Source organism: Triticum dicoccoides, chromosome 3B, assembly GCF_002162155.2.
Source record: "Triticum dicoccoides isolate Atlit2015 ecotype Zavitan chromosome 3B, WEW_v2.0, whole genome shotgun sequence".
NCBI lineage: Eukaryota > Viridiplantae > Streptophyta > Magnoliopsida > Poales > Poaceae > Triticum > Triticum dicoccoides.
The window spans coordinates 8019482-8028889 of NC_041385.1; positions in this window are offsets into that span (position 1 = coordinate 8019482).

Here is a 9408-nt window from a genome sequence, read left to right on the forward strand (position 1 = left end):
GCATGGGCCTCTTGGGGCTGGTGCCCTTGGCCCATGTAGGCCAAGGCGCACCCCCTACAGCCCATGCGCCTAGGGAACCCTAGAGGGAAGAGTCCTCAAGGGGGAAGGCACCTCCGAGGTGCCTTGGGGAGGATGGACTGGTGGATGCAGGGCGTCACAGCATTCACAAACCGGATACGTGTATATGTTGAATGGTGGAGCAGTAAGCTGGTGCAGCTGCAAGCAGAGCGTCGTGGCGGGATCTACGTGTGAAGGAGTACATGGCAGCCTCGGAGGCAGCACATGAAGCGATTTGGGTGAAGGAGTTCATCACCGACCTAGGAGTCATACCCAATGCGTCGGGGCCGATCAAACTCTTCTGTGACAACACTGGAGCTATTGCCCTCGCAAAGGAGCCCAGGTTTCACAAGAAGACCAGGCACATCAAGCGTCGTTTCAACTCCATCCGTGAAAATGTTCAAGATGGAGACATAGAGATTTGCAAAGTGCACACGGATCTGAATGTCGCAGATCCGCTGACTAAACCTCTCTCGCGTGCAAAACATGATCAACACCAGAACTCTATGGGTGTTCGATTCATCACAATGTAACTAGATTGGTGACTCTAGTGCAAGTGGGAGACTGTTGGAAATATGCCCTAGAGGCAATAATAAAAGTATTATTATATTTCATTGTTCATGATAATTGTCTTTTATTCATGCTATAACTGTATTATCCGGAAATCGTAATACACGTGTGAATACTTAGACCACACTATGTCCCTGGTAAGCCTCTAGTTGACCAGCTCATTGTGATCAACAGATAGTCATGGTTTCCTGACTATGGACATTGGATATCGTTGATAACGGGATCACATCATTAGGAGAATGATGTGATGGACAAGACCCAATCCTAAGCATAGCATAAAAGATCGTGTAGTTCGTTTTGCTAGAGCTTTGCAAGTGTCAAGTATCTCTTCCTTCGACCATGAGATCGTGTAACTCCCGGATACCGTAAGAGTGCCTTGGGTGTATCAAACGTCACAACGTAACTGGGTGACTATAAAGGTGCATTACAGGTATCTCCGAAAGTAGCTGTTGGGTTGACACGGATCGAGACTGGGATTTGTCACTCCGTATGACGGAGAGGTATCTCTGGGCCCACTCGGTAATGCATCATCATATTGAGCTCAATGTGACCAAGGTGTTGGACACGGGATCATGCATTATGGTACGAGTAAAGTGACTTGCCGGTAACGAGACTGAACAAGGTATTGGGATACCGACGATCGAGTCTCGGGCAAGTAACGTACCGATTGACAAAGGGAATTGCATACAGGGTTTGATCGAATCCTCGACATCGTGGTTCATCCGATGAAAACATCGAGGAGCCTGTGGGATCCATCATGGGTATCCAGATCCCGCTGATGGTTATTGACTGAGAGCGTCTCGGTCATGTCTGCATGTCTCCCGAACCCGTAGGGTCTACACACTTAAGGTTCGGTGACGCTAGGGTTATGAAGATATGTATATGCAGAAACCCGAATGTTGTTCGGAGTCCCGGATGAGATCCCGGACGTCACGAGGAGTTCCAGAATGGTCCGGAGGTAAAGAATTATATATAGGAAGTGCTATTTTGGGCATCGGGACAAGTTTCGGGGTTATCGGTATTGTATCGGGACCACCGGAAGGGTCCCGGGGGCCCACCGGGTGGGGCCACCTGCCCCGGGGGGCCACATGGGCTGTAGGGGGTGTGCCTTGGCCTACATGGGCCAAGGGCACCAGCCCCAAGAGGCCCATGCGCCTAGGGAACCCTAGAGGGAAGAGTCCTCAAGGGGGAAGGCACCTCCGAGGTGCCTTGGGGAGGATGGACTTCAAGATAATTAAGTTCATCTTATGAACTCCCACTTAGATAGACATCCCTCTGGTCATCTAAGTGATCACATGATCCGAGTCAACTAGGCCGTGTCCGATCATCACGTGAGACGGACTAGTCATCATCGGTGAACATCTTCATGTTGATCGTATCTACTATACGACTCATGCTCGACCTTTCGGTCTCCGTGTTCCGAGGCCATGTCTGCACATGCTAGGCTCGTGAAGTTAACCCTAAGTGTTTTCGCTGTGTAAAACTGTCTTACACCCGTTGTATGTGAACGTAAGAATCCATCACACCCGATTCATCACGTGGTGCTTAGAAGCGACGAACTGTAGCAACGGTGCACAGTTAGGGGAGAACACTTCTTGAAATTTTGTAAGGGATCATCTTATTTACTACCGTCATCCTAAGTAAACAAGATGCATAAACATGATAAACATCACATGCAATCAAATAGTGACATGATATGGCCAATATCATTTTGCTCCTTTTGATCTTCATCTTCGGGGCTCCATGATCATCATCGTCACCGGCATGACACCATGATCTCCATCATCATGATCTCCATCATCGTGTCTTCATGAAGTTGTCACGCCAACGACTACTTCTACTTCTATGACTAACGCATTTAGCAATAAAGTAAAGTAGTTTACATGGCGTTCTTCAATGACACGCAGGTCATACAATAAATAAAGACAACTCCTATGGCTCCTGCCGGTTGTCATACTCATCGACATGCAAGTCGTGAATCCTATTACAAGAACATGATCAATCTCATACATCACATATATCATTCATCACATCCTTTTGGCCATATCACATCACATAGCATACCCTGCAAAAACAAGTTAGACGTCCTCTAATTGTTGTTTGCATGTTTTACGTGGCTGCTATGGGTTTCTAGCAAGAACGTTTCTTACCTACGCAAAACCACAACGTGATATGCCAATTGCTATTTACCCTTCATAAGGACCCTTTTCATCGAATCCATTCCGACTAAAGTGGGAGAGACAGACACCCGCCAGCCACCTTATGCAACTAGTGCATGTTTGTCGGTGGAACCGGTCTCACGTAAGAGTACGTGTAAGGTTGGTCTGGGCCACTTCATCCCACGATGCCGCCGAATCAAGATAAGACTAGTAACGGCAAGCATATTGAACAATATCGACGCCCACAACTACTTTGTGTTCTACTCGTGCAAAGAATCTACGCAATAGACCTAGCTCTGATACCACTGTTGGGGAACGTAGCAGAAATTCAAAATTTTCCTACGCGTCACCAAGATCTATCTATGGAGAGACCAGCAACGAGGGGAAGGAGAGTGCATCTACATACCCTTGTAGATCGCTAAGCGGAAGCGTTCAAGTGAACGGGGTTGATGGAGTCGTACTCGTCGTGATTCAAATCACCGATGATCAAGTGCCGAACGGACAGCACCTCCACGTTCAACACACGTACAGCTCGACGATGTCTCCCACGCCTTGATCCAGCAAGGAGAGAGGGAGAGGTTGAGGAAGACTCCATCCAGCAGCAGCACAACGGCGTGGTGGTGATGGAGGAGCGTGGCAATCCTGCAGGGCTTCGCCAAGCACCTACGGGAGAGGAGGAGCTGTCACGGGAGGGAGGGAGGCGCCAAGGGCTCAGGTATGGATGCCCTCCCACCCCTCCACTATATATAGGGGCAAGGGAGAGGGGGGAGGCGCAGCCTTGCCCCTTACTCCAAGAAAGGGGTGCGGCCAAGAGGGGGGGGAGGAGTCCATCCTCCCCAAGGCACCTCGGAGGTGCCTTCCCCCTTGAGGACTCTTCCCTCTAGGGTTCCCTAGGCGCATGGGCCTCTTGGGGCTGGTGCCCTTGGCCCATGTAGGCCAAGGCGCACCCCCTACAACCCATGTGGCCCCCCGGGGCAGGTGGCCCCACCCGGTGGGCCCCCGGGACCCTTCCGGTGGTCCCGGTACAATACCGATAACCCCGAAACTTGTCCCGATGCCCGAAATAGCACTTCCTATATATAATTCTTTACCTCCGGACCATTCCGGAACTCCTCGTGACGTCCGGGATCTCATCCGGGACTCCGAACAACATTCGGGTTTCTGCATATACATATCTTCATAACCCTAGCGTCACCGAACCTTAAGTGTGTAGACCCTACGGGTTCGGGAGACATGCAGACATGACCGAGACGCTCTCAGTCAATAACCATCAGCGGGATCTGGATACCCATGATGGCTCCCACATGCTCCTCGATGTTGTCATCGGATGAACCACGATGTCGAGGATTCGATCAAACCCTGTATGCAATTCCCTTTGTCAATCGGTATGTTACTTGCCCGAGACTCGATCGTCGGTATCCCAATACCATGTTCAGTCTCGTTACCGGCAAGTCACTTTACTCGTACCGTAATGCATGATCCTGTGTCCAACACCTTGGTCACATTGAGCTCAATATGATGATGCATTACCGAGTGGGCCCAGAGATACCTCTCCGTCATACGGAGTGACAAATCCCAGTCTCGATCCGTGTCAACCCAACAGCTACTTTCGGAGATACCTGTAATGCACCTTTATAGTCACCCAGTTACGTTGTGACGTTTGATACACCCAAGGCACTCTTACGGTATCCGGGAGTTACACGATCTCATGGTCGAAGGAAGAGATACTTGACACTTGCAAAGCTCTAGCAAAACGAACTACACGATCTTTTATGCTATGCTTAGGATTGGGTCTTGTCCATCACATCATTCTCCTAATGATGTGATCCCGTTATCAACGACATCCAATGTCCATAGTCAGGAAACCATGACTATCTGTTGATCACAACGAGCTGGTCAACTAGAGGCTTACCAGGGACATAGTGTGGTCTAAGTATTCACACGTGTATTACGATTTCCGGATAATACAGTTATAGCATGAATAAAAGACAATTATCATGAACAATGAAATATAATAATACTTTTATTATTGCCTCTAGGGCATATTTCCAACATCAATCCCTTGAACTTGTCGAAAACCTTTTGCAACAAGTCGAGCTTTGTAGACAGTAACATTACCGTCAGCGTCAGTCTTCTTCTTGAAGATCCATTTATTCTCAATTGCTTGCTGACCATCGGGCAAGTCAACCAAAATCCATACTTTGTTCTCATACATGGATCCCATCTCAGATTTCATGGCTTCAAGCCATTTTGCGGAATCTGGGCTCACCATCGCTTCTTCATAGTTCGTAGGTTCATCATGATCTAGTAGCATGACTTCCAGAATAGGATTACCGTACCACTCTGGTGCGGATCTTACTCTGTTTGACCTACGAGGTTCTGTAGCAACTTGATCTGAAGTTCTATGATCATCATTATCAACTTCCTCACTAGTTGGTTTTGACGTCACAGAAACCGGTTCCTGTGATGTACTATTTTCCAACAACGGAGCAGGTACAGTTACCTCATCAAGTTCTACTTTCCTCCCACTCACTTCTTTCGAGAGAAACTCCTTCTCTAGAAAGGATCCATTCTTAGCAACGAATGTCTTGCCTTCAGATCTGTGATAGAAGGTGTACCCAACTGTCTCCTTTGGGTATCCTATGAAGACACATTTCTCCGATTTGGGTTCGAGCTTATCAGGTTGAAGCTTTTTCACATAAGCATCGCATCCCCAAACTTTAAGAAACAACAACTTTGGTTTCTTGCCAAACCATAGTTCATAAGGTGTCGTCTCAACGGATTTTGATGGTGCCCTATTTAATGTGAATGTGGCCGTTTCTAAAGCATAACCCCAAAACGATAGCGGTAAATCTGTAAGAGACATCATAGATCGCACCATATCAAGTAAAGTACGATTACGACGTTCGAACACACCATTACGCTGAGGTGTTCCGGGTGGCGTGAGTTGCCAAACTATTCCGCATTGTTTCAAGTGTAGACCAAACTCGTAACTCAAATATTCTCCTCCACGATTAGATCGTAGAAACTTTATTTTCTTATTACGATGATTTTCAACTTCACTCTGAAATTCTTTGAACTTTTCAAATGTTTCAGACTTATGCTTCATTAAGTAGATATACCCATATCTGTTTAAATCATCTGTGAAGGTGAGAAAATAACGATATCCGCCACGAGCCTCAACATTCATCAGACCACATACATCTGTATGTATGATTTCCAACAAATCTGTTGCTCTCTCCATAGTACCGGAGAACGGCGTTTTAGTCATCTTGCCCATGAGGCACGGTTCGCAAGTACCAGGTGTTCATAATCAAGTGGTTCCAAAAGTCCATCAGTATGGAGTTTCTTCATGCGCTTTACGCCGATATGACCTAAACGGCAGTGCCACAAATAAGTTGCACTATCATTATCAACTCTGCATCTTTTGGCTTCAACATTATGAATATGTGTATCACTACTATCGAGATTCATCAAAAATAGACCACTCTTCAAGGGTGCATGACCATAAAATATATTACTCATATAAATAGAACAACCATTATTCTCTGATTTAAATGAATAACCACCTCGCATCAAACAAGATCCAGATATAATGTTCATGCTCAACACTGGCACCAAATAACAATTATTTAGGTCTAATACTAATCCCGAAGGTAGATGTAGAGGTAGCGTGCCGACCGCGATCACATCGACTTTGGAACCATTTCCCACACGCATCATCACCTCGTCCTTTGCCAGTGTTCGCTTAATCCGTAGTCCCTGTTTCAGTTGCAAATATTAGCAACAGAACCAGTATCAAATACCCAGGTGCTACTGCGAGCTCTAGTAAGGTACACATCAATAACATGTATATCACATATACCTTTGTTCACCTTGCCATCCTTCTTATCCGCCAAATACTTGGGGCAGTTCCGCTTCCAGTGACCAGTCTGCTTGCAGTAGAAGCACTCAGTTTCAGGCTTAGGTCCAGACTTGGGTTTCTTCTCTTGAGCAGCAACTTGCTTGCTGTTCTTCTTGAAGTTCCCCTTCTTCTTCCCTTTGCCCTTTTTCTTGAAACTAGTGGTCTTGTTGACCATCAACACTTGATGCTCCTTCTTGATTTCTACCTCCGCAGCCTTTAGCATTTCGAAGAGCTCGGGAATTGTCTTATCCATCCCTTGCATATTATAGTTCATCACGAAGCTCTTGTAGCTTGGTGGAAGTGATTGGAGAATTCTGTCAATGACGCTATCATCCGGAAGAGTAACTCCCAGTTGAATCAAGTGATTACAATACCCAGACATCTTGAGTATATGCTCACTGACAGAACTATTCTCCTCCATCTTGCAGCTACAGAACTTATTGGAGACTTCATATCTCTCAATCCGGGCATTCTTCTGGAATATTAACTTCAACTCCTGGAACATCTCATATGGTCCATGACGTTCAAAACGTCGTTGAAGTCCCGGTTCTAAGCCGTAAAGCATGGCACATTGAACTATCGACTAGTCATCAGCTTTGCTCTGCCAAACGTTCTTAACGTCGTCAGTTGCATCAGCAGCAGTCCTGGCACCCAGCGGTGCTTCCAGGACGTAACTTTTCTGTGCAGCAATGAGGATAATCCTGAAGTTACGGACCCAGTAGTTGCTACCATCATCTTTCAACTTTGCTTTCTCAAGGAACGCATTAAAATTCAATGGAACAACAACACGGGCCATCTATCTACAATCAACATAGACAAGCAAGATACTATCAGGTACTAAGTTCATGATAAATTTAAGTTCAATTAATCATATTACTTAAGAACTCCCACTTAGATAAACATCCCTCTAATCCTCTAAGTGATCACATGATCCAAATTCAACTAAACCATAACCGATCATCACGTGAAATGGATTAGTTTTCAATGGTGAACATTTCATGTTGATCATATCTACTATATGATTCACGCTTGACCTTTCGGTCTCCGTGTTCCGAGGCCATATATGCATATGCTAGGCTCGTCAAGTTTAACCCGAGTATTCTGCGTGTGCAAAACTGGCTTGCACCCGTTGTAGATGGACGTAGAGCTTATCACACCCGATCATCACGTGGTGTCTAAGCACGACGAACTTTGGCAACGGTGCATACTCAGGGAGAACACTTCTTGATAATTAGTGAGAGATCATCTTAAAATGCTACCGTCAATCAAAGCAAGATAAGATGCATAAAAGATAAACATCACATGCAATCAATATAAGTGATATGATATGGCCATCATCATCTTGTGCTTGTGATCTCCATCTCCGAAGCACCGTCATGATCACCATCGTCACCGGCGCGACACCTTGATCTCCATCGTAGCATCATTGTCGTCTCGCCAATCTTATGCTTCTACGACTATCGCTACCGCTTAGTGATAAAGTAAAGCATTACAGGGCGATTGCATTGCATACAATAAAGCCACAACCATATGGCTCCTGCCAGTTGCCGATAACTCAGTTACAAAACATGCTCATCTCATACAATAAAATTTAGTATCATGTCTTGACCATATCACATCACAACATGCCCTGCAAAAACAAGTTAGACGTCATCTACTTTGTTGTTGCAAGTTTTATGTGGCTGCTACGGGCTTAAGCAAGAACCAATCTCACCTACACATCAAAAACACAACGATAGTTTGTCAAGTTGGTGTTGTTTTAACCTTCGCAAGGACCGGGCGTAGCCACACTCGGTTCAACTAAAGTTGGAGAAACTGACACCCGCCAGCCACCTGTGTGCAAAGCACGGCCGTAGAACCAGTCTCGCGTAAGCGTACGCATAATGTCGGTACGTGCCGCTTCATCCAACAATACCGCCGAACCAAAGTATGACATGCTGGTAAGCAGTATGACTTATATCGCCCACAACTCACTTGTGTTCTACTCGTGCATATAACATCAAACCATAAAACCTAGGCTCGGATGCCACTGTTGGGGAACGTAGTAATTTCAAAAAAATTCCTACGCACACGCAATATCATGGTGATGCATAGCAATGAGAGGGGAGAGTGTTGTCTACGTACCCTCGTAGACCGAAGCGGAAGCGTTGACGCAACGTAGATGAAGTAGTCGTACGTCTTCCCGGTCCAACCGATCCAAGCACCGTTACTCTGGCACCTCCGAGTTCTTGACACACGTACAGCTCGATGACCCACCCCGGGCTCCGATCCAGCAAAGCTCCGGGGAGGAGTTCCATCAGCACGACGGCGTGGTGACGATCTTGATGTTCAACCATCGCAGGGCTTCGCCTAAGCACTGCTACAATATGACTGAGGTGCAATATCGTGGAGGGGAGCACCGCACACGGCTAAGGAACGATCACGAATATCAACTTGTGTGTTCTAGGGTGCCCCCTGCCCCCGTATATAAAGGAGCCAAGGGGAGGGCGCGGCCGGCCAAGGAGGGGCGCGCCAGGGGGGAGTCCTACTCCCACCGGGAGTAGGACTCCCTTCTTTCCTATTTGGAGAAGGAGAAGGGGGGAAAGAGGAGGAAGAGGGGAAGGAAAGGGGGGGCGCCGCCCCCCTTCCCTTGTCCTATTCGGACTAGGAAGGGGAGGGGCACGCGGCCACCTCCTGCCTCCTTCTCTCTTCTCCCTCAAGGCCCATGTAGGCCCAATA